At 50.5% G+C, this 24,998-nt stretch overlaps 1 protein-coding gene across 4 annotated transcripts in view; it reads left to right on the top strand.

Annotated features, from left to right (window-relative positions):
- Nucleotides 1-24,998, top strand: part of CNTFR (ciliary neurotrophic factor receptor) — a 216,199-nt gene that overhangs the window by 35,475 nt on the left and 155,726 nt on the right. For all 4 annotated transcript variants that reach the window (XM_071802309.1, XM_071802310.1, XM_065860716.2 and 1 more), the window contains exon 2: nucleotides 19,217-19,329. The gene's annotated coding sequence lies outside the window, so the exon portion shown is untranslated. The remainder of the gene's footprint in view (nucleotides 1-19,216; nucleotides 19,330-24,998) is intronic.

The raw sequence follows: 24,998 nt of genomic DNA, 5'->3' as shown, positions 1-24,998 counted from the left end.
AGTGACTGTCTTGCCTCTCCGGCAAACACTGATGCAGAAACATGCTCATTAATAAAAAATACTGTGCTCTGCCTCTTGGTAGTGGCTCTATTTACTTTTTTAAAAGGAAGTTATATTCTCCATCAGTATAAATCAGGAACAGTTGCCAGCGCTGTGTCCCTTGGCTGGCTGCTGAACTTCAACTAGAGATGAAGAACAGAGGGGCATGAATAGGGGGTCGCAGTAAGCAGGTAAAAACTAGAGAAGAGCAGGGGTTCTCAAGATTTGGGAGGCTGCTTGGGTACAGGTGGCTTGGGAAGTGCTTAAGTGCCTGTTTAACATTAGAGCAGTACATCCTACAGTGTAACCCATGGTGCATTTTGATCTGTGGGCTGATAATCCAGAAACGGCTCTTGGACAGTTGGTTTGCATTTTCAGTGTGTTTGAAGTCAGAACACCTGGAGTCTCTCTGGATCACTGACCTTCTGTATGAGGTGCAAACTTGGAGATGTGCTTGGGCTCAAAGCCTTGATTACCTGGATCTTGCTTGCTGTGTTGGAAATAGCTGGACTTGGAGACCTTTCTTTTTTTTTTTTTTTTTTCTTTAATACTGTAAAGAGATGCCAGCCATCTCTGTGTGTTAGTTAGTGAAACAGACCGGCTCAGCATATGGTCGGTGTTTAGGTCAAATCAAAGTCTCATACTTCAGGAGGAGGATGGAGGGAGTGTCGATCTTGCACTGGTCTCAGTGGCAAGGGTAAGCTAAGTGTATTGCCTCTTCACCAAAAATTAAATCCCGTCATCTTTTGGGGTGTATCAGCAACACCTCGTTGTTGCATGGGCGTCAATATTCCTCCTGTTTCCAGTGCAGCTTGGTACCACACAATTCTGTGTGGTCCCACCACTGCTTTTCTCTAATCTTGTCCTATGTCAGCCTCCCCTTTGCACCCCAGGTGTCTTTGCCAGTGTCTGGCTTTCCCCTTCCCTACCTGGGTGCTGCCTGCATCCCCCTGCCTGGCAGCAGGCACCTGGCTGCCCTCAAAGCCATATAGAACTTGCTTCCCTGGGTGTCCCAGGGGATTTGGAGGCAGACAGTGCCTTGGGGACCAGGAAAGCTATCACTTCTCAGCTGCTGTCATGTCAGTGCAAGCTTGCTATGGAGCCATGGCTGCCGTGGGACTGGGGAGAGGCTCTCTGTGTCGCTGGGGAGTTTTTCTCTTGGAAGTCTCCTTTGCTGGCCTTGGTTTAAAGCCTTTGACCTGGTGAGATCTGGAGGAGCTGTACTCTGTGTGAAGCACACCCTGGGAAGAACATATCTTAGTGTTGGGTTGTGGCTGCTCATTACAGGATTTTTACCTGGTGGCAGCATGCCTGGCCTCAACAGCCTGGCAGGAGGCTGTCTGGAGCCACGTCTGTGTTTATACAGCTGCTCTGATGGCTTTTGCAGCATCTGCTGAACATCGTGTTGCTGCCAGTGCCGGAGGGTGCTGTGTGGGATGGCAGTGCCACAGGTGTGGTGGTATCCAGCCATCAGGTCATGTCCTCTCTAAGTGCCTGGCTCTCGGTCTCTCCTCCTGCACCAGAAGGACAGGCAGGGATCTGCCTTCCCCAAGCACTGCAAAAGCAGGGCACTTTTGGTGTGAACTCCCTCTTTGCCCTTCACTAGCTGAAGAAATGTCGAAATTATGTTAATGCACTTCCCCACTTTCCCTAGCAGGGCTGAGCCCCACTGCCCCCAGGAGTGAGGCTCTTCCTCACCTCACCATCCTTTTGCTTAGATCTCCCACCCTGGCAGTGCTATGAAGAGAAGTATCCATCTAGGAGCAGGTACCAGACAGCAGCAGGGATTAACAGAGACATCATCATGGTCCATCCCAGCCCGTATCAGTGGCACCTGCAGATGCCACCTGCCCTGCCAACCAGATGCTGCCCGTGAACGCCGTCTCCCATGGGCGAATGGAGGCAGCCGCAGGCATGGGGGGGACACCGAGGGCCTTTTAGCAGGAGGGCAATGCTGCTTCTGGAAGCCCGGAGGACAATGAAGGCGCTGAAGCAGCCAGAGCACGGCCGGGGGGCAGAGGGGGACAGGCAGGCAAGGGGAAGCCATGCAAATGGGCACTTTGATGTGACTGCGAGGAGCCGGGCTGGAGCATTGTTCCTATCACATCACATCAGTTTCACATTCCTCATGCAGGAGTGATCAACGCTTTCAGGGCCAGACAAAAGAGCGGGGAGATGAACAAAAGCGAGGGGGGGGGGCTTTACCTACTGCAGAATAGAGGCAGAGGATGAATTGCTTTCTTGGCAAGCCATGGAGATGGGCTGGCGGTTGCTGTGCTTTAAAGCACCAGCTTAAAATTTCTCCCTTTTATTTAAAGGAGGAAGGGGGAAAAAAAAAAAGGTAGGAGAAAGGGTTTCCTGTGTGCAGAAGGGGGGATAAATAACATAGCATGACAAGTATCTGTGGTCTTCATACATTCCCTTGCCTGGTCTCACCAAGTGTTGACTCTGCGTTTATCACAGAGGTGCATTGTGTCCTCTTGACATGAAGGCCTGGCAAGCATGAGTGTGACCCAGAATGCAAGGTGAGAGTACTTTTAATGGAATCTTCTCCCCAAATTGGCCATGTAAGTGGGTTTGGAAAGGGGCTGGTCACATACTGCTGAAGACTGGATTTTGCAGACCTGTGGAGAGTGTTGGTGTCAACCCTGGTCCAAGGGGAAAAGACGTGAAGTGAGCCATGGGTTGTGGTCCTAAGATGTGGTCTCAGGAGGAGAGTGGAAGAGATGGGGAAACACTTCACCTTTTCTACTGGCTTTTCTGGGGATCCTGCCCATTGCTGCAGAGGAACCTTGGTGATGTCCCTTCACTGGGCTTGGTGCTTCTGGGGCTGGAGAGAAGGAATGGGGCACAAGGCAGAACAAGGCACATGAAGCACATGTCCACATGTGTGTGTCCATGTGTGTGCTTCCATGCTGCCATCTCAACCTTTGCTGCAGCCTCTGTGGCTGAGCCCAGTGTTCGTGCTTTCCCATCCCTGATCCCTCTTAACTCTTGCCTGTCACTGAACCATCTCCTCTCTGTGTGCCTGGGGTCCCCCTTTCTGCCTTGTCTCAGCTCCCTGGTTTCTCTGGTGTACACTGCTATCCGCTTACCTCAGGAAAAAGTGCATTAAAACAACTTTTTTTTTCCCCTGCCCGTGTTGTATGTGCTATCTGCAATTTGACTTTTGCCCATATTAAGTGGAGCTGCATTCCTGAAGGATGCTCTGGCCTCTCACATCCTTCCCCAGAAACCTTTTTCCCTTGGAAGCACAAACCTTGAGCCTCATCCCCACCTTGCAGCCCTCCCTGCTCTCCCGGCCCCATGCATGGCTCTGGCTGCCCCCCCTCCGAGCCCTGACCCACGGCTCCCTCCCCTCCCTCCAGCCCCGGGCCTCTCTGCCTGAAAGGCTGTCAATCAGGCTGAATTGTCTGGTGGTTTTGTGATGTGGAAAGACTCCCACCAAGGAGTCAAGGGCCAGGCTGAGACCTTTAAACTCGATCCCATTTGAGTCTTAAATCAAACAGGAATCCAGGTCTTGGGATGGGGGGGGTGTCACATTTGAGGGGATGCAGAGGGTTAAAAGCTTCTGCTGCCCCCCTTGAGTTTTCCTGGAGCCCCTTCCTCACCTGCACTGTGTGGAGGGGGGGATGTGCCCATGGCCCTGGAGTTTAGAGGTTGCTTCCTTCATAGCCCTTTGCTCTGGGGCTGCCCCAGGAGGCTGGGGGTTGGCAGCAGTGTTTCTTTTAGTTTTGGCCCTTTGAACAAACCTCTGGGCCTGGGGTATGTGGCAGGGAGGGTGCTCTGCACTGAGCCAGAGGAAGGGTTGAGGGATGTGCTCGGAAATGGAGGCACTACCCTGGGTAAGAGGAGGTGTCTGGGATCTCTGTTGGCAGCACATGGGGCTGGGGGGGTGGGCAGAGCTGTGCTCCCAACATCTCCCGTCTCACCTGTTTGTGGTGGCTGCTGGTGCGGGGAAGGTTGTGGGTGCAGAGAACAGATCTGTGGCTGATGGGCTGCAGATGGTTGCAAGGTTAAAAGCAGTGTTTTAGCCTCCCAAGATCGTAGAAACAAGCATGACCTTTTTGGATTGTTGTCACTGCAAAGGGGAGAGTGCCCTGGTCCCTGTCTCCCATATGCCTGTGCCCCGGTGGCTTGAGTCACACGGTGCCTGGTGTTGCAGGTCATCTCATCCACTGGTGCCCTCAGAAGGGGGCAAAACCACAAGGCAGCATGTGATGTGTCCTGGATTCCCCATCTGCTACCAGAACAGGGCATTAGGGTAGGTGAGGAGGCTTAAACACCTTTTGTCTTGTCCCTGCTGTGTGTAGAGATGGGCTCAGTCTCCTCTGAAGGGGAAAGACCATCTTAAATGGCAAGTTTATATTTCTATTATTTGTTTTCCTTTAGCTCTAGAAGAGGGTTTGGCAGCAGCAGAACTAGTGCTGCCTGGTTTCCCATGGGGTTGAGCCCCATCTCATGGGATTGCTGGGGATCCTTGACCTAGTGCAGTAGGGCTGGGTGGAGAACGAGCTTTTGCAGCTCAGCCTCTGGCTTTCTCTGCCTGCATGTGTGAGTAAAGAGTTTGTTTTTTTTCCTCCCAACTTTTTTCCGAAGTCCACGTTAGGTGAGAGATTGCATCTTGTCTTCCCGAGGGGAAAGTTGCAAATCTCTCTTCCCCTGACCAAGCCGTGTTTTCAGGAGAAGCCTGGAGCTGCCTTAAGACATGTACAAGCTCTCAGAAGTGCAGTGGCTGTGTTTGTTTTTGCATTCTGGGCAAAACCAGGGTGGCTGCCAGTGCTAAGTAAATACAGAGCTGCCCTAATGAGTGACTGCGGTAGCCAGGGCCATGCTTGCTGCCTGTGTGAAGCCAGATGGATCTGTCTGGGGACTTGAACAGCAGCCTTCTTGCAAGTAGCAAAGGCAGAGCCACTAGCATTTGGATTACCAGTTCTCCTGTGCTTTTAACAGAGTACCAGTGTTTGACAAAACCATTAAGTTAAATTAAGCTCTGCGCGTTTCAAATGGATTTGGAGACTTCTGTCTGACTCGCTATTAGCAGAGCTGCCTCTTCCCCCTTTCGTCTTTCATCTTTTTTTTTTTTTTTCTCTTCCCTCCTCCTCTATTAAATTCTCTCTGTGTAGCTGGTGTTGCTGCTGACATTTTAAATCAGCATGCTGGGACTCAAGGAGAGACCTGGCATTGGGGATGGCACTGCTGTGAGCCCAGGCGTGCCTGCTCCCACTGTGGTGCTCAGGGAGGATGCTTGGAAGGTAATTTTTCCAGAGCAAGCCCTGTGCCCCTCAGAGCCTGGCACATGGCTTGGCCAGGGATGTTCTAGTCCCTGCAGAGCCCACGGCTGCTCTGATCGTGCCCATTGCCAGTGTTGCTTATGGCACAGGCTCCTGCTTTGCTGGGACATTTCCAGAGTGCTCTGAGCTCCAAGAAGATCACAGCGCAAGGGCAGGGAATGGCAGAGAACATCTGAAGGAGCAGCAGCATGGTCTGTCCAAGCCACCTTGACTCGCCTTGGATGAAAAGGGTTTTAAAGAGACGTAGGGCAGATGACCTTCTAAATGGGTGCGTGACCCAACTGGTCCCCTGTGGTGTCGGCTGCTTTGTGTCCCTGGTACTGCTCTTTATGCCAGTGCGGAATCACTGGGACTGGTGGGGGGCTGGTTGGTGGGGTTGCGTTTGCACAGCTGCATCTCAACTGTGCAAGCTCTGCTAGTCGCTGGTGTGAGAAATACTATCAGCTTTCCCCTTCCCATCTAGTATAGCTTTCCTTGAGGCAGGAGAACCCCTCTGAGACCTCACTGTGGCTGCTGGTGGAGCTGTTGCTGCCCTGGAGGATGTTTCGGGGGTGGACTGTGGAGCTGGGGTGGACAGAGAGCACGGGAGGGTGGGCGTGGGGCACCAGCCCACCTATGGCACTGGGATGTGGAGGGATGGATGTCCTTTGCTGTTGGGACCAAAGCCAGGTGCATAACTCCAGCTTTACTGGAGTGTAAGCAAGGTCAGGAAAGAGGGAAGGTGGTGGCATGGGGTGAGCTTAAAGGCCAGGGATAGAAAAACACTGACTATGACAGTACAGGAGCAAAACTTTTAGAGTAGTAAGTGTCCTGAGTGGGATCCGATGAAGCTTATGGACTAGGGAGAAGATGCAGCAGCCGGATGGTGGACTGAAGCTGGAAATGGCTTGCAACACTCATTTCTGCCACCCTGTAGTGCTGGTCTGTGGAAGCATGTTGTGCCAAGTGCTGTCCTGTCAGACAACATCCCACTGATCAGGTCACTGCTCCTTGCACAAAAATGCCCTCAAGCGCCTCTGCTCCTGTGCACTTCTTGCCCCTTGGTCTTTGCTGCCTTACCCCCGTGTTTATCAGGTCACTATAAGATGTGTCCTCTTGACACGTGCAGCTCCCCTCTTGCTCTCCCTGTCACAGCTTGCCTGGAGAGGAGCCAGAAGCTGCTGGAGGAAAGACTTCAGGAGAACAACACAAGGTTCTCTTGCGTGTGCAAAGCTGGAATGTCAGACCATGGGGACCACCCCTGGGTGAAGAAGATCTGGAGGGAGGTCAGCAACATGGAGCCTTCTCCTTTTGGCACTCCATAACCATAGCGTCCTGCGGGGTGCAGACCCCATAGCCCTATCAGTGCCTTGTTTCTCCGGGTGCTCTCACGTCATTTCTATGTTCATTAATGTTGATACGCTCAATTGCATCAGCTCGTTTCCAGGGACCAAGTGCAATCCTGTGCCTTCATTTGCATCCCCGCTGCCTAGCTGTTGCCCAGGCAATGCCAGGTGCTTTGACATCATTACCCAGCCGACTGGCATCCTCTCTGCCCCATTAACCTTGCTGTAATTGACTTTGAATTGAAGGAACAGGGAGAGGGGAGGAACTGTGTTGAAATGGCAACAGTTTCCATTGTTGTGGAGCAAGATTCTTTGTTTTTTTTAAGGAAAAACTGTGACCATTGGTTATGGTTACGACTAGGTTTGGGAATGGTGTTTTGCTCTCTAGGAAGCTGTGCAGTCTTACTCGGTTTACAATATTTCCTCAGCACCGTCTCCCATGGGAACGCGATGTCAAAACTCATTGGTGGTTGTCAGCAGGGAAACGTGGAGTGTTTGTGAAGAACAGTGTTGGAGATGCTGAGAGCAGTGGGTCTCTGCAGCTTGGGAAAGGGAAGGTGAAGCAGAGTGTTGGGGGGTTCTTATTGCTGTTTTGAGCCCCTCGATGGGTGAGGAGAGGCAGGAGATGGACTCATTTTTGGCAGCACCCAGGGACAGGGCAGCACACAACAGCCTAGTTTGGAGCATCTGATTGTCAGGCACTGACAAGTATCTTGCCCCAATGAATGTGTTCAAACACTGCAACAGGAATAAGAGATAGGAAAGGTCCAGCCTTTGAGATGCTCAGCTTTGACCTGCAGTAGCCCCTGTGTGACCTGAGCTTGGATGGTCCTGCTCCACCCGCATGGCATTAGGTTGAGGTCTAGGTGAACCTATGTTATTCTATAGCTCAGGTCATAAAATCGATCCTGGTAACTAGCAAGAATATTTTCTTCTTGGCTAAACTCCTAAAAAAAACGAACAAAACCCTACAAAAACAAACAAACAAAAACAAAGAAAACAAACAACACAACCAAAACACACCAACAGGAAAAAAAATTAAATGTTGAAATAGCATAAAACTTTTCAGGAGTTTTTTCCTATTTAAAGGTAGAACTGGTTTCTGTCACATTTTCTTTTTGCCTCCTTTTGAGACAAAGTCACCCAAACAGATGCTTCACTACAGTATCTCCATTACTGAACTGGCATCTTCCAACAAGCTTCACTGCGCAGTTTTCTGTTGGTGTGAGTCAATTTTATTTATTCACCTTCTGCTTGCACAGCACCATGGTTGCCAAGTCTTCCTGCGTTTGCTCGTGACTTGGGCTGGTTGTAATTCATTAGACTTAATTGAGCTGCCTGAGGAGAGGGGCGGCGCAAGAGCGGATGGATGGAGACCTTGGCAATGGCTGCTCGGTGGCCAAACCCAGCAGAACTGGTCCTGCTCCAGCACGAGGCAGGTCAGTGGGCAAGTGCTGAGCTTCCCTGTGCAAGAGAGGAGCTTCCTGTGTGTGCTTCAAAGCTGGGGCAAAGGCGTGCAATACTTCAGACTTTACTGTCCCGTATTAATACTCATTATTTATTAATATAACTATTTAATTACTTATTACCTGCAACTTATTAATAGAGGAGGTAATTATGCACTGCATTTCTGAGCTTTCCAAGAGGCAGAACTGAGAAACTCATGTCAGGAGGGAATTCTTCAGCTCTAGGATCTCAGCTGACCTGGTCTTCCCTGTCTGGCATGGGTTGGTTCTCGCATTGCTTCATCCCCTTGTCCTCTGTAGGATGCAGGAGTCTGCATAGAGTGAAGCAGAATGGGGACCTGTTGCTGTACAAACCTTTAAGTGCTGCTAGTGTGACAAGGAAACTGTTCTTCCCCTCCAAGCAAGGAGATCTTTGTTTGGTGGGACACCTGGGGTTGTCACCTGTAATTGCCATTTAACAGAGGAAGTTTAGTGGAGGCAGTTGCTGGTGCCTGTGGGTGCTGGCTTGAGATTTACACTGGGGTCTGACTGTCATCTGTGAGACTGTGTTTGAACCTTTGTTTGTCACAGTGGTTAGAGGTGGGTCAGGGCTGGAAGAAGTGAAATATTGAGATATCCCTGGGCTGGTGTGTGCAGCTCGAGCTGGAAGGAATGCAGCTGTGTCCCTGGCAGCTTTCCTGGGGAGCTCAAGCCTCTCATATCACAGTTGCAATCCATGAGCTGTGGTGTGAGGGGCACAGCTCTGCCTCTGTTTCCCCTAGAGGTAACAGAGCTTAGTATCAATTAGCAGCTTAATTTGTAATTAATAACTTGCTCTCTTTTTTTTCTGAAATGGCTTGTGGAGGATGCTGGCACAGGAGGTTCATGCAGCTTGCAACATGCTGCCATCAGCTGCCTGGGAGCATCCTGAGATTTGGGGTGTGGGTTTGTACGTGGAGGTGGATGGAAAGCAGGGGAACAGCCCTGGCAGGGGAGTGTAATGCAGACTGTCCTGGAGGTGAGCCTGGGGGCTCAGAAGCCCAATTCTGTTCTGCCTTTGCACCCAGGAGTGCTGGCTGATAATCCTGCGGCAAAGGTTGTGTTACTCTCTAGCACTGCGATATTTGTTCTGGGAGGGTCTGGGCTTGGCTTGGTTATGCCCTGTTGAGCGGGGCTGTGCAGAGCAGCTGGGGTGCTTCACTGTCCTCCCATGCCTGCAGTACTCCTGCTGCGAGGGACTGGCAGGGCTGTCACTTCCCTCTGCACACAGGAGCTCTTCCAGCAGCATAGGATGCTTGTCTGGGTGGTTACGTGTCCAAGAGCTGCAGCCCAGCTCAGGATCTTCGTTTCTAGAGTTGATATATTTCATCTTCCCTGCAGCTCTTGGTGGGTTTCCTTTCCCTTTCCTTATAGCTTATTACTTTTCTGGCCACACCAGCTCACGATAGCACGTGGGGACTCAGGGCTGCTGAGCGCCTTTTGCGCAGGGAGCAGTGGTCCCTGCAGTGGAGAAATCGGGGCCGCCCTCCTGAGCGAGGCAGACCACAGTGATGTGACCTGCCGAGGGCCCCCCAGTAGGGATGAACTTGGTTTTCCTCATACCCCATGGCTATCTACTAGTAATGTTGCTTTCAAAGTAGCTTTCCTCATACTGTCCTGCAAGGAAGAGCATGATGTGATGACGATAAGTCTTTTTTCCTACCCCCCTACTCTGCTCCATCCTTCTCTGGCGTGCCCATTCCATGTGAATGGTCCAGAGGACTCCTGTCCTGTGCATTCATCCCATCACCTGCATGGTCTGTTATCTCTTGCTTTTCTCAGCATCTCTACTGGTCAGTGTATGACAGAAAAGTACTGTGGTTCTCTTTCTTCAACATTTTTTCCTCAACAAACTGGTGGCTGTGTCATTTTCTGAGTACTGTAAAAAGATTACTATGACACGTACAGGGAGGAAAAGTGTGTCTATGCTTCACCTTGCAGAGGAGTTGGCACAGAAAGCACGAAGTAGATCTACGCAGCCACGGGAACCATCCGAGAGCAGTGACAGGATGCTGGTGCTGAGGGATGCTGTGTGTGTCCCAGGTTGGGTGGGACACCGTTGTCTGAGGGATAGTCATGCCTGTATCACTCCAACCTTGTCTTCCCTGTGTTAGTGGTGTAGCTGGATTTGAGCCGTTTTATCTTCAATTTTAAGGCTTTTCAATGTTCAGCAGAGTGAGCCAAGTGTTCCCTTAGCATTTGAGGATCTCTCTCTGTGCAGAGAGAGCTCTGTGTCTGAGTTTCTTGGTGTTCCCCCTACCATCTTGTGCCTAGAAAGATCTGCAGTCAGGGCAAAAGCTGAGTTAATTTGCACTGGAAGGCAGGCATGCTTTGTTTTGCATGTTGGTTTCTTCTCACAGAAATCCCATTTGAAGTATTTGTTCTCTTCTATTATTGAAGCCATGTTAGGGGGCATGGCAGCCTCCCTGCAAGGCTGAGAAAAGAGAGAGCTAGCCTGAAAGGTGCAAATTAAACTTGTGCTCTGCTGTAAATATCTATTGCACTGTTAATGTGGACCCTTCTCCAGAGTCCTGATGCTCTTTGCCTGCAACTGAGGAAGGAATGCTCACAGAGACAGTCCTGTGGGAAGCAAAGCAGGTTCCAGTGTTCAGTTTGCAGCTAAATTGGATGAAACACTTTTAAAATTCGTGGAAAAAGTGCCAGACACTATGTAAACATCATTTGAATCAGCTCACGAAATGGTCAGACAGGGCATGGTGTTCTGGTATGGCTTGCCTAGGAAAAAGGATACTTCGGAAGAATGGCTGGGTCTGAGGGATGCTGGTGCTGCAGAGAAGGAGGTGGGAGCGTTGGGAGGTGGCTGCAGCACTGCTCAAGCTGGAGGTGGTTTGATCTGGGACTTGGTTTCACAAAAACTCTGTTCTTCCTTACCTGGGTGCCAGACTCAGGACCTGTGGGTCATTTTCTATGTCTTCCCACAGTTGCTTCCTTCTGGGGTTGCCCCAGATCCCGCGGCCGGCCCCCAGGAGTGTGTGGTGGTATTGCTGCTGGCTGTGCATCCTGGGGAGACGTCACCACTGACAGCCCTGTGACCGTGGGTGCAGCAGGGGAGCGCCCAGTGGGCTGGGGTGGAGACACCTCAAAAACATCTCTATAGGGAAGGCAGCTCTGGCTGCAAGTCTGGGAGATATTAAAACCAGGAGAGGCCATAAACCCTATTTGCTGTTAAGAAGTGACTCTGTGTTCCTCAGAGCTGTGGAGATGCTATTTGCACGGACCTCAACTCATCCCTCCCTGGGGCTGCAACGGAGGCCCCAAATTCTCCTTTTTCATGCCCTGCAACAACATTGTCACAGCTTCAACAGGTAGAAGGTGATCACTGCAGCCTGGCGTCAGCACTTGAGCTTTCCTTCACTTCCCCTTGTAGCCTGGGCATCCCCGGACACCAGTGGTGCCAGGGCTGTGCCACCTGCAGAGGGGCTTGTGCTGGTGGAGAGCTGGCTGTGGGCTGCAGAGGGTTAAGCAGACATTGACAGAAAACAGGAAGAGAGGACAAAAGCAAGTCTGCTGTAATTATGTAGCATTTATTATTAATATGCTGGAATTGCTGGAAGCAGCCTCTGTAATGTGAATACTGATACAGAGGTTCAGAAGACAATTTAGCTCTCATCTGTCTGTTTATTAGCTCCCTCAGCTCTGGCAGGCAACGAACTAAAGCCTCATTTGCTACTGCCTTGTTGCACACCCCATTCCTGCCGCTTCTTCCCCCAAACTCCTTGGTCTTTCCATAAAGAAACCCATTCTTTGTCCTCCTACCGGGTGCTGCAGCGATGCGCGGCATGATCCCAGATAGCAAAGTGGGACTTTAATCCTTGACCTGAGCCTGCTTGTTTGCAAGGCAGGGACCAGAGCACAACACGGGGCTGTGCAGAGCCATTGCCTTTCTGAAAGCAGTGTGTCCGTGGGTGACACTGGATTGGGATATGTCCAAGCTCCTGGGGTGCAGAGGTGCTTATCCTTGGGACAGCAGCTTTAGCAAGACTATGTTGCATGGGCTGACACAGCTTGAGGTCCCCAGTTCATAATGGGGATGTGATGAGGGAAGAGGGCAGGAGAGCCATATGTTGCTTTAGGAAACTGGCTAGGAAATAAATATAGGCTGCAGGGGTGGAGAGGGCAAGAAGAAGTTAAACCAGCTGCCAGGGGGTGCAACAGGTTTCCTTTTTCTTCTGTGGCTTGGTAGGATCTGTCATTCTAGCTTCTGTCTGAGTATCTGAGCTTCAGCCTGGGTTTTTTATGTGTATCCCGAGCATACAGGACATCCATTCCCTTATGTATTATACAGTAGTTTAAAGAGGATTAAGACAATAGCTAATCTAAATGATGAATGATGTAGATTGCCCAGCCTCTGTGTGCAAGAAAAAGCCCAGTGGCGCAGATTAGTCAGCTCAGTAGCTAAATATTGGGGCAAACAGTATAAATCCATGCAGATAAGCCTCCCTGGCTTGAGTAGGATAGAAGGATTTTGAAATGGGCTTCGACGCCGCTCTGCGTCTTGTCACAGTGTCTGTGGCCGTGTCGCTGACACAACGGATGGGGAAGGAGGTCCCGAGGCTGCTGATGCACAGCCCAGATGGCCAAGGAAATAAAGCATCCAGCACTTCTCAGTCAGTGCTATTATCTGATACGAATGGTGGCAGGAGAGGGAGGGGATCAATGCCGCTCATCTCCCTGTCATTTGAGCCAGCTGTTTGCTTGTTGAGCTGGAGTAAGGCTGATCAAGCCTCAGAGACAGCAGCCTGCAGTGGGATGCCACGGACTGGTGGGGTTTTACCTGTGTGAATGGGTTGGTGTGGCTGGTACCTGCCGGCCATCCCAGCATCAGCACCGAGATGGTGCTAGTATCCCCTAGGGAACGTGACCCGTAGGAGAAATCTCGTACTGGCACGAGACTGACAGTGGGTTTTTCTTAAGCTCTGAAGCAGAAGGATTTAAATCTCTTATTTATATGTCTGGTTGAGTCTGTCAGAGTTGTGTCAAATGTTTTTGACAAGCAAAAATGCTATTTGCTTCAGCTTAATGAAAAACAATTTTTTTTTTTCCCCCCCTCAGGAACTGAAAGAATTGTAGTTTCAATTGCAAACCCAAAAAAGCTCCTTGGGAAAACAAATAAACAAACAAAAGCCCAACACAACACAAAACTAAAAAAAAACCTTCCGGTAGTTGTGAGAGTTGGCTGTTAGAAGAGACTCTCTGTTGGTGTTTTGGGTCTGTGTAAAATGAGGGTCTGGAGACCGTTCAATCATATAATATCTCCTTTTATGAAGCTTCCCGGGCATATTATTCTAATGATGGTTAATAGCACTGATTTCTTCATCTTAACTGAGTGTGTCTTTTCCCAGTCTCACATCATTTTAATTTGTTCCTCTTATGAGAAGTATGAGAGCTGGCTTGACTCAGTGCAAAGGAAGAGCCGTCCTGGTGGTTGTCTCATCCCTCCCGGTGGGAATGCCGTCCTCCCAGCATCTGGCTGTCTATGGCTGAGGGTTGTGTTGAGGCAAAGCTTGTGTCAGGACCAGGATTTGTCAGAGGACCTGTTCATCTTGAATTTTCCTTGCTTCTTTTGAAATTGGTTGTTTTCTACCATGTGGCAAGGAGCTGTTCAAGCATCATAGTTTGGCCAACACTGTGTTTAGCCTGAGGTCCTTTGGCTAAGTCCTGTCTTCTCCTTCCCTTTCCTTCTTCCCAGGCTCAAAAGTCTTGGTGTGTTTGGTGTGCCCTGATGCAGAAGCTGTTTTGTTCCCCTTCTCCTGTACCTCTTGTGGTCTTATTACTCCATTTCTGAGGTGTGAGGACCAGAGCTGTGTGTGGTGTTCAAGTGACAATTGTGTAGTTAGACGTGTACGGTGACAACACAACGCGGTCTCCTTTGGGACAGAGGGGTGCTGGATGCTGTGGCATAGCTCCTGCTCTGCAGGACACAAGTACAAGCTCTGCTCAGAAATGCAGGGTGCATCTGTGTCTGGATTTTATCTGGTGTCCTCACTGAGCAAGATCTGAGTTAAAATTCAGCCTGGGTCATGGTTGGCTGTGGAGAAGGTCGGGGTGGTACTGCATGTTGAACCACCCCCCAGCTGGCTGGGTAGCGTGGGGCTGAGACACAGGATGCTGCAGGCATGGGAAAAAGATCTTCTTTTCTTCTTTTTTTTTTTTTTTTTTTTAAATTTTTCCTCCCCTCTGTTGAGATTCACACAAGACTGGCTTTGCCTGAGCCCTGATCTTCGGGGACAGGTCTCCTTTCTCCATATTCTAATCCATTGTCCAGCTTGGGAGGCCCTTGCTTGGGTGCCAAATCAGTGGGACAAGCCTATGAACACTCACCACTCATCCTGCAGCTGGAAGGTTTATCTTGTGCATCCTGAGTGATGATCAAGCAGTGTCACAGCCCAGTCCCCTGCTTTGCCTTGTGTCCCCAGGGAGCTGTCAGGAGACCGCATGAGCCGTGCGGTAACACAGGTCTCGGGGATGCAAGTGAGGTCAGATGTCTGCTCAGAAATGAGATTGGTGATGATGCCACCGGTGCTGACAAATGGCCTGTCATCAATCTCTGACTCAGGGCAGTGGAGAGGGCAGTGGTGGAAGGAACCCATGAGATCACTCGCAGCCTCTCTCCCCAGGGAGCTGCACGCAGCTTCCACCCTGAACCTTCGGGGATGGGGTAGGCACCCATCTCCAGGGATGGTGGGTCTCTTTTCCTACATGCCTGCCCTGAGCGTTTTGTTTGTGTGCAGGTGTGGGTGTGTGGTGTACCTCCAGTCTAGCTCCTAAACATGGTTCTTGTTGGGGACTGGCTTCCTGCATGTCGAATAGCTCCAGCTCAGAGGTGGGACTAACAGCACAAAGGCTGAAACAGAGCTTGTTTTTCACAGTGTGTTGCAATACCATTGTGATACAGGAGCTGCTGTACTGCTGGGAAGATGCTGCAGGGAGCTGGATGAGACCAGACCAGGGGATGCTTCAGCCCTGCCTGTGCTCCCCTGTGCTGGGGCATTGCCTGTGGCCAGCTCTGTTGAGTGCTCAGCCCTCTTGTAGAGCAGCCTTCACCTCCTCTCTTGCTTTTTGAGTGTCCTTCCATGCTTTTTGTACAAAGGAGGTCTTTCCTCTGTTACAAAAGACTTCTTGGAGGTTATAGCCAAAACAGTCAGGACGTGCTATGGTACTGGATGCTGGTGGAGATGCACTCACCGCTCGGCCTGCTGGCGAGCTGCACAGGGCTGAGATGCATTTCGGGGCTAATCTTGATCCTGCAAGTACAAGCTTTGTGTATGTGTGAACAGGTGACTCTTTCTGCTGAATTATTGGAAGGTGGTTTTTATCCTTTTCTGGAGGAAAGGAGGCAGTTATTCAACCTCTGACTCCTTCCAGGTGCTTGAGCCTCTTGGGTAGCACTGGGGAGCTGTTGGGCTGCAGGAGGCAGGGATGGGTGGGATGGGTTTTCTTTGCCTGAAAGGACGGAGGAGACCGGTGCGCTGATGAGGAGATGCTGGGTTTGGGAGTGTGAGGGCTGCCACCAGCCCAGGCTGCTGCAGCTGCAGCACAGCCCGAGCTGTGCCTCCCGGATCCTCCCCCTCTGCCTTCGCTGAGCTGCAATTTCATTTTTCACTTTTCCTCCATCCCCTCTTAACTGGAAGAAGTCCTAAATAAAGTTGCTGTCACTTTTATTTATGGGTGCAGGGGAAGAGACAGACAAAAAGCCTGTGTGCTTCTGACTGCTACAAAGCAGCCGGCTGTATTTCTTTGCTTGCGTTGGCGAAACGATCGATGTGGGTGCTGGTGGGTGCCTTCCTTGGGCTTGTGGGGCTCCCATGTCCCCCTGCCCAGGGGGTTTTGGGAGGATGGATGGAGGGGGTTTGACATCCTGGCTTCTGGCCATGGGGCTGTTGCAGGGTCAGGCTTGTGCAGGAACACCTGTCCTAAAATCCTGGACCCCCGAAAACGCAGATGCGTGGACTCGCCTGCCTTAAAAATCCATCACAGGCTTCTTGTCTCCATCTTGATTGGTTCCAGTGAGGTCAACTTTTTTTAATAACTTCTGGACTTCGGCAGGGAAAACTATTTCCTTCAGGAAATAATATAATTAAGGTTGCCTGACACTTCTGATTATAAGACCCTGTCTTCAGTTGCTTGAAACTACGCCAGCCTTTAACCATTTGGACTGAAACTTCACATGTCTTTGCCTCCGGCTGAATTTTTTTGGAAAATTTTAGCAAAGAGGGTTTTAAGCTGCTCTCAGAGCACTGTTTTGGGGGAGAAAAAGGCATTAGATTATCCACAACTTAAAAAAAAAAGGAAAAAAAAAAAAAGAGATAAATTCTCGCAGGTTTTTGTGCCGAAGAAACTCTAGTATCTTTGCTCTGTGAGACCATGTCTGATAGTTGTGGGGAAGGTTTTCAGCCATGTGTCAGGGATCTGCTTGTTGCTGACACCACGAAAATCCACTTTCCTCTCACCAAGTTGCGAGCCTCTGAAAAGTGCTGCTGTGTATTATTACGTGTATTGTGTGCGGGGAGGCGGTGGCCGCTCTGCTCCCACAGCAGGATCTGCGCTGCTCTGCGCACGTGTGATTGCAAAACCTACGCCCCAGCTCTTGCATGGGATGGCTTGCCTGTGGGAAGCTGTGTGCGCCTTCTTTTGGTACTGGTAAAACTCAGTGATCCCTGACCAATGTAGCCCTGCTGAGAAAGATTTTTGGCAAATGCGGTGTGTTTGGCTTCGTGGGTTTTTTAGTTTTACCTTTTTCAGTAAGTAGTTTGGTTATCCCTTAGCCCCTGCTGCAGTGTGCAGGGTGCATCATGCGGGGCGTGCAGCATGCAGTGAGTGCTGGGCTTCCTCCAGAGTTTTGCAGGGACCAGTTTAAACAGTTAGTGCTTTTGCATTGCAACTCAGCTTGTTGCTACAGAAATGGCCGAAACAAGAGTATTTCTTGGGGGAAGCCAAGCCAGGCCCTATGAAGCAAGTGTGACATTGATTAAGTGTCCTGACTGTGGCATTGCTGGAACCTTAAGTCCTGGTGATCTGGGGGAGCTCAAGACTGGTGCAAGCTCTCCTGCAAGGAGCTGCCCCAGGACTTGTCCCTGCTCTGTGGCTGGTGGTATTTACTCCTTACATGAACCCTCCTGAGCTGTGGCCAAGGCTGTCTCATGTTTTTGGGGCAGTCTTAGCTCACAGATCTTCCCGCTGTCGCAGTGGTGGCTCATGCCCCGAGCCAGTTCCTTCAGTTGGTGACCTGCTTTGGGCATGCTGAGCTCCTCCAAAACCTGATTTGACCTCTGTATGGGGTTCTTAAGAAGCAAAGCAAATTCATGCATTGACTTCCACGGGGAAAGCTGAGCTGCTGGACCTGTGGCAGGGCTGGCTCGTCCCATTGGGACAGGGCACAGAGGGTGTCCATGCTTTGCATATGAGCAACTTCCAGGGACTTCTCTCAGCAAAAGCGCTGGGATTTGGTACTTTGTACCCAGCGTAGTGCACTGTCCCTGTGAGAACCACGTTGTTACAGCTTGAGCAGAGGATGCTGCAGAAAGATCTCTGAGGGCACTTGGTGCTAAGCCCGTCTCTCTTGTTTCCCTGCCAAGCTGAAGCGACAGCCCCCGCAGGTCCCTGCCAGGTAGTGACAAATGAACCTCACCTCTTGCTGCAGCCTGGTCTCCTCTGTTCTGCTTCATCTGCAGGCAAAACAAGAAAAGTAAGAAAAAAATAAAACTAAAAAGTTGCATTTGCATTGCAGAGCAAGGGGAGGTTTGGGGAGGAGCCATCTCCCCTCCTTGCCAGTCACTTGTCAGCTCCGGGTGCCTGGCAGAGCAGCTTCTGAGTGATGGGGCGTTGCGGGTGTTGGGCTTGGGGCAGCTGGAGTTAAATTTCTCGGTGGCTGACACCTGACAAGCATGATGAATTGTGGCATGCCAAGGCTGCCGGCATGACAAACAGTCTGCTTCCCTCCTTTTTAAGCTCTGGAAAACTTTTTGATTATTTCTCAGTGCTTTGCATATGAAGGTTTCTCCATCAGGCACCCAGCAGAGTTTGGAGGTTTTATTTATTTATTTAGGTTTTGTAAGCGAGTGAGGGGTGGATGGGAGTTGTAGTTTGGGATTCTGTAGCATCCTCCCACTGACTTGCCCGGGCTCTGGATGTGGTCCTGCGGAGGGCTCTGACAGACCTCATCAGCTCCAGGTCAGGTGCTAATTAAAGCACGAGGTATTCCAGGCTTGGAGCCATTGTCGCCCTTGGGAAAGTGTCTCTGCAGGAGTGACTCCCAGACTTTTCACTTGCCAGTACATTTTGGCTCCTATTTTTAATTGTGCAGAACCACAAGATTTTTTTTTTCTTTGTCCCCAAATCATTTAAAAAGGAGAGAGGAACCAATGGACAAGCTCAGCCACAAGAGCTATATAATGAGAGCAGATCTCAACTGATAATTTGTTTGTCTAACACAAAAAGCGGATTTGCTGCTGTAACTGAAGGCACTGCTGGTTTCAGCAATGCCTCAAACTCCATCTCACTAGGCAGCATGTCAGACGTAGCAGAGAAAGTCGCTCTTCCGTTTCCAGTCCTCGGTGTCCGTGCTGCAAAGCCGTACATGTGTGCTTTCCTCTTCACACTCCCGGGTTCAGTCAGATTGGCCTCTCCCCGCGCAGTTTAACATGTGTGTGAGGCTTTGCAGGATTAGGGTTTAGGGAGTGCAAGACCTTGTGGGCAAATGCCTTGGTGCTGGGCTGACGTTTCAGTACTGCTGTGCTGTTTTGGCTGGGGATCATTGCTCTTTGTCTTTAAAGATCAGAGATGCTCCAAGCTGCTGTATTTTTTTTCTTCCCCCCTCTCCCTTTTCATGTCTCTAAATCAAAATAATTAAGTAAATGAGTGCTTTGGGGGTTGGACTGTGATGCTTCTGTGGGAGTGCTCTTCGTCTAAACTAGCTTCATGTTTGCACGATTTACCCCCCAGCCGTCAGGGCTTGAGAATAGATGCCCCCCTCTCTTGGTTGTTTTTTAAATCCAAAGTGATGGCAGTACTCCACTTGGTAACCTGACAGGTTGTCTCTTTCGTTTTGTTGAAGAAAATCCCAGATCTGAGCGGCGAGGGTTGGTCAAGCGGCTGGAAGAATTCTCCTGGACGTTGATGAGAAATTGGGGACGCCCCAAGGACTCTGGACTGGTGGAGAGATAAGAGGTGGGTTGAAACACTTGTTCAAATGGTTTGACCTCGATTGCTGCTCTCTGGGCCCTGGTGGGGCTGCAGGCCATGTGTCTTTTGACAGGGATGGCATTTATTAAGGTGTGACAAAAGGCTGCTCCTGGCTCTGGTGTGTGAGCTGTCCCGTGGCTGCTGTGTGAAGAGGGCAGATGCTGACAGTGGTTATTCAGGTTGCAGAGGGCCAGTTTTGGATGAACAGCTTGGAAAATACACATCACGGACTGCGCATGGGAGGCTTCTCTGTAGAGAATGCTCCTGCTTGAAAGCCCTCCGGGCAACTGGGGGATGCATGGTCTAACTGGGGTAGTGGAGGTCCCATGATGGCTGAACTGCTGTGGAGCAGGTAAGTGTCACCCAGCCCCACTTTGTGGTGGGAAGTGAGATGCCCCCTCTCACGGTCAAGCACAACTTCAGGCTCTCAGTTCTGCTGGATGTTCTTTCTGCTTGCTTGCGCTGGGGGTTGCAGCATCATGGATGTGGTGAACTTCCCTGGGCTCCACTCTGCTGTGAAGGGCTGCATCCCCACCACCATCTCCAGCCATGATCAAGGGGTTTCCCTACCTCTGAGACCTGTTGCATATGTGCTTTGTATGGGGCTGTGAGAACACAGCTTGAGGAGAGGTTTGAGATATTTTTCAAGGCACGAGGACCCTGCTGGGGCAGGAAAGGGGCCTGTGGATGGGGCTGCCCAATTTGAGAACGCAGACTTCATGGAGCCATGCTGGAGAAGCCAGTGCTTGCTGGTGCTGTGCTCGAGAAATTAAAATGATGAATTAAAATTTAACAAGTCTCTAAATGCCAGGCAAGGACATCTTAAGTGGGAATTGTCACCGTTTGAATAGCACAGCCTCCTACTTAGCTAAAACTGCATGACTTTAATTACATTGATCTTGGAAAAGCAATAGCTTACACTGAAGAGGAGAAACCATTGGCCAAAATAGCATGAAGTCTCATGAATTTTCCTGTGCAGCTTCCCTGCCCCCTCGCCCCACATCGTGCATCCCAGGGGTGTTTTGCAGCCTCTTTCACCCTGGATCAGCAGAGTCCTGTATCCTCTGGGCCACAGGCAAGGACAGAAATACTCGCTTTGTGCGAAGCTGAACGTGGGCTCTGGAGTTAAAAGCTCAAGGTTAAGGGGACCACAGGGGTGAGCAACACCTGATGAAGCCGCATTGGGGAGCAGGCTAGAGTCTGGGGGTGCAGAGATGCTCTGCAGCAGCAAAACGCTGCCCGCAGTATTGCCCAGTGGTGGCATCCGTGGGGTGATGTGGGGTAAGAACCCCTCTCATCCCCATCCTCAACACGGACCGACCCACCCAAGAGACTCCTCACAGCTCTGCAAATAGAGCAGCTCGAGGAGGGTACGTCGCTAATAATACCAATTACTGTTACATGCTGGCTACAAGGTACACTGGCAGTAATGGGATCCAGGGGGATGAAATGAAAGCGATATAATATGGCGAGATAAATTAGTGTTGTAAAATTAGCCATGGGTCTAGTCAGGGATCTGACAAATGTGTCACAGCTTAGGTACAAGCTCTGAGCGCTGCTGAATTGGATTTAGTGGCCCAGAGCAAAGCAGATGGGAACGAGGGAAAAAAAGAGTTTATGAGGGGTCTCCGTACACACATGCTAGCGGTTAATGCTGCTTGTTTCTTCCTTGGCTTTGCTGAATGATATGTCCCCTGGTGCCCGCTCATACGTGGCAGTGGAGGGATAAAAGCCCAGCCCCAGTGATGTGCTGTTGGAGAATCAAGAGCCTGGCAGAGGGCTGGGAAGGGGGTCAGAGGAGCAGAAGCAGGCTGGTCCTTCTGCCAGCCTTGGTGCCCCAGCTGCTGGTCCCTACCCTGCATCACAGCCATGAGTTTCCTTGCCCTGGTGTGCTCCCCAAGGGAGCATCGATGGGCTTCGGATGGTCTGTGTAGCAGGCATTTGCAAATGTACCCTTGTAGGGAGGGCAGAGTGCTGTTTTCTGCTTCTCGTGTTGTAGCCTGACCTATTTTCCCGTGCCCAGCTGGACTCTAGGGCAGGACGGCTGGAGCTGGGCATCCCACAGCACAGGGGCTTTGCCTGTCCACCAAGGGTGTGCAGCCAGCTCTTCTCAGCCCAGATACAAGTTACCCTTCCCCCTCTGAGGCAGTGTGTGGAAACCAGGAGATGCTTATTGTGCCTCATAGAGGCTGGGAAATGGATGTGGCTGGCTGGTTCCAGTGGGATTCACTTCCTGGTGGCTCCTTAGGAAGAACTCTGCCAGGGGGAGGTGAGTGGTCCTGCCTGTGAGTGATGGATGGCTGGTGACAGCCTCTTACAGATTTGTAAATGTAGGCTAATTGTATGTTTAATGGCTGACACATTACACAGTATCTGGGGAGGGTCAGCCGTGATTTAGGTCTGGTTTGATAAAGCATGTCATGTGGCTCACTGGATAGTAATAAAAAGGGAGGAGAAAAGTTCTGCATATGCCTTGTAATGCTTGGGAGGGCAGAGGGTTTACAATGGGGATCTGTGCAAGGCCTCTCCAAGTTCTGCCGTGGTGGTAGCAAGAGGCATGGTAGGTACATGGCAGGGTTTGTCACATGTCTGGGGATGAGATTGCAGAGGGCAGGCTGCTGACCTTTGCAGATGAAGAACAAGTCCCAAAGGATCATCTAAGCCCTGTCTGGAGCATCCCAAGAGACTTGAGTTGAACTTGTGTGCTGAGCCCACGTTGATGGACACCTGAGGTGACAAATGACAGTTTGTGGGAGGTCAGCCTGGCCACTGCCAGCAATCCCTGCATCCTCTCGCTTCCAAAGCAAGGAAGGCACGAGGTGCAATGGTGACACTTTTTAGGGTATCTCAGACCCCAACCAGCCCCAGAGCTAGGTTTTCCTGGGAAAACAAACATGGTGGTCAGCTGCAGCAGCGGAGGGAGCCCCTTCCCTCAACTTCGCTGCGGGAGAACAAGTGATGTGGGTCCGCGGCAGGGAGCAGCAGGAAAACGAGCCTGCGGTTGGAGTGCTAGCAGCAGCATAAATAGAAATACAACTTCTCAGGTTCTTGTGCAGCAATGATATATCTTGTTTCTATTGACTTTCTTAAACCTCTAAAATACATTGTAGATTGATCTACAAATCTGCAAAAAGCACCTATTTTTTTTTTTATTTAAGTCTAAAGCAATTTTCTGCCTTCTTCTTGTGGTTGGCTCTGAACAGACACATGTTCTCTTGTCCTATTTGAGGCTGGCATGCTGCCATGGTGGTAGGAAGTTTAGTAATACTTGAGCTGGATCGATCCAAGCCCATTATCTGCGCTGCCTGGGACTCGACAGAGAAAGGGAAAAAAATACTCTCCCCAAACACATCAAAGCTCTGTGATAAGGACACACGGTTGAGCTCTATTTATAAATGGACAGATGTCTCGCCAAAGCTGTGCTGCTGTCACTTGGTTATGCAGTTTCTGTGTGTTTTGCAGTGTTTGGGTCTCAAGGAATCTGTTCTACCTTCTGTCTTAGGTGTGTCCCCTCCAGGCACAGCTGTTGGCAATCCTGCTTCTAGGTGGGCTGTGCCCTTCCTCCGAGTACGGACCTGCTTTTTAGATGGGAAAAATGAAGTGGCTGAGGGGTCTTGTAGATGCGTGTGGAGTCAGTGACCAAGATAAAGTCTGACCAGCAATCTCTCACCCTGTTCTTGCATCTTTGCAGACCCACAGGGACCTCAGAGGTCTTCAGAGCAGAACTGCCAGCAGTGCTGCATCAGACCAGTGTGGTTGTTTAGCTGAGTGTTCATGGTTTAAGCATAAACATCCTCCATCTCCTGGGGTACCTGGCCTTCAGCTGTGCCACCCTCCCAGCAAAGAGGTTTTTTCCTACTGCTTACCATAAATTTTCCAAACAGCACCCTGAGACCACTTCCATGTTGTGTCTCATGCATTTTCTTCCTTCCTCACATGCTATCAAGGACATCTGAATCAGCACCAGCCATGTGAACTGCATGTTCAGAGTGGTTCCTCAGGCCCAGTTAGCACTGGTCTTGCAGTGTATGTGCACATACATCTTCAGTGAGTGTATGATTTTTGAGGAGATGTAGAAAGGGTGGGGTGAAATGGGTTCCCAGCTCCAGATTCCATTCCTGGTGTGAAGGAATGCCTTTGCTCCTATTATAAGAGTTGTTCTTGATTTCCTTCCCTATGTTGCACTGTCCCAATGGTCATGAAATTGGGAATTGGAGAAGAGGAAGACTTCATCCTGTCTAGCTTAGAGTGTTTTTGTAAAGGTGCGGTGCTGGTTTTCCAGCAGTTACGACCCTGAGAAGCAGTGGCCTGATGTGTTATTGCAGCCACAGTTTTTCACAAAACCATCCAGTTTGGAAGAGACTTTGGAGATCCTGAGTCCAGCAGAGACTCTGCACTGACCAGGAGATTGAGACTGGACATGGCTGCTCAGGGCTTTATCCAGCCTGCTCCTGAAAGGCCCTTCATGTGGAAAGAGGACAGGCTGCTTGGGCCACTGTTCTTCCAGTGCTGGTGGGCTCTCCAGGGGGAAAAGTTTCTCCTTGCATCCAGTGGGAACCTTTTGTTTCAGCAGCTGCTCACTACCACTCATCCTCTTGCTCTGTGCTGCTGCAAAGAGCATGGCTCACTATTCTCAACAGTTCCCCTGACCATCTCAGTGGCCTGAGATGAATATGCTCCAGTCAATCAACATGTGTCTTGTTTTGGGGCTCTCAAAACCAGGAGCAGTGTCTTGATGTGTTCTGAGTGCTGTGCGAGCTGCTGGCTGTGCCAGTGTGCTGTAGTCCCTCTTTGCTGCTGGGTCCCACAATGGCATGGGTTGGGTGTCCCTGTGCCCAAGCCCTGCACCACACCATGGCAATGGGCTGGGATTTCATGATAAGTGACTGCAGGAGGAAAGGAATTGTCCATGGGCAGGTTTGGGGACCAAAACTTGACCTTTTTTGTTTGTTTTTTAACATGTTCTTTTGATCAGGTGCAGGATAGTTGAACGATGGCTTTTGGTTGTGTGCCATTCTTGAGCCTGGGAGAAGGGAGGTTTCTCCTCCCCAGGGTGTTCATAATGTGTTCATCTGCACGGCTCCTGCAGAGCACTCCGAGCATCCCTCGCTCTCCGCTCTGTTTTAGTCTGTCTCCAGGGTGCTGCTGAGCTTCAGTCATATATTCCTCTGACTAGTGGGCAAGACAGGAAGCAAATACCTTTGTTACAAAACCACATATGGGCTTTCAGCAGGTGATGACTCTTCCCCGAGCTATCTGTCTAGTGAATGCACTTTCCCTCGCTTGTTTATATTCACAGGGGTGTTACTTAGCTGCTCAGGTGGGCCATAGATGTCAAGAAAAATGTCAGTGTCAGGAGAAGGCTTTATTGCAAGGCTTCCTGCTGTTCTGTGTGATGGGTGTTGGGTGAGACCCCAGCGTGCTGAGGACCATGGGTAAGGGAGAGGGACTGTTTGCTGGGTCTGGCATGGGAGCTGCAGCTCAGGAGAGAGCCAGCAGTAGTGCTGGAGGTGACGTTTTACAGCCGTCCCGGGATGCTGAGCTGTAGTGTGACCGAGATGATTATTCAGTAAATGAGGGCTCTGATGGAGGCAAGCAGTGTTTTCCCATTAAAAGAAATAACCATCAGGAAGAGGGACGGTACTCACTCTTAA

Source organism: Patagioenas fasciata, chromosome Z (genome assembly GCF_037038585.1).
Source record: "Patagioenas fasciata isolate bPatFas1 chromosome Z, bPatFas1.hap1, whole genome shotgun sequence".
NCBI lineage: Eukaryota > Metazoa > Chordata > Aves > Columbiformes > Columbidae > Patagioenas > Patagioenas fasciata.
This window is presented reverse-complemented; position numbering and strand designations above follow the sequence as displayed.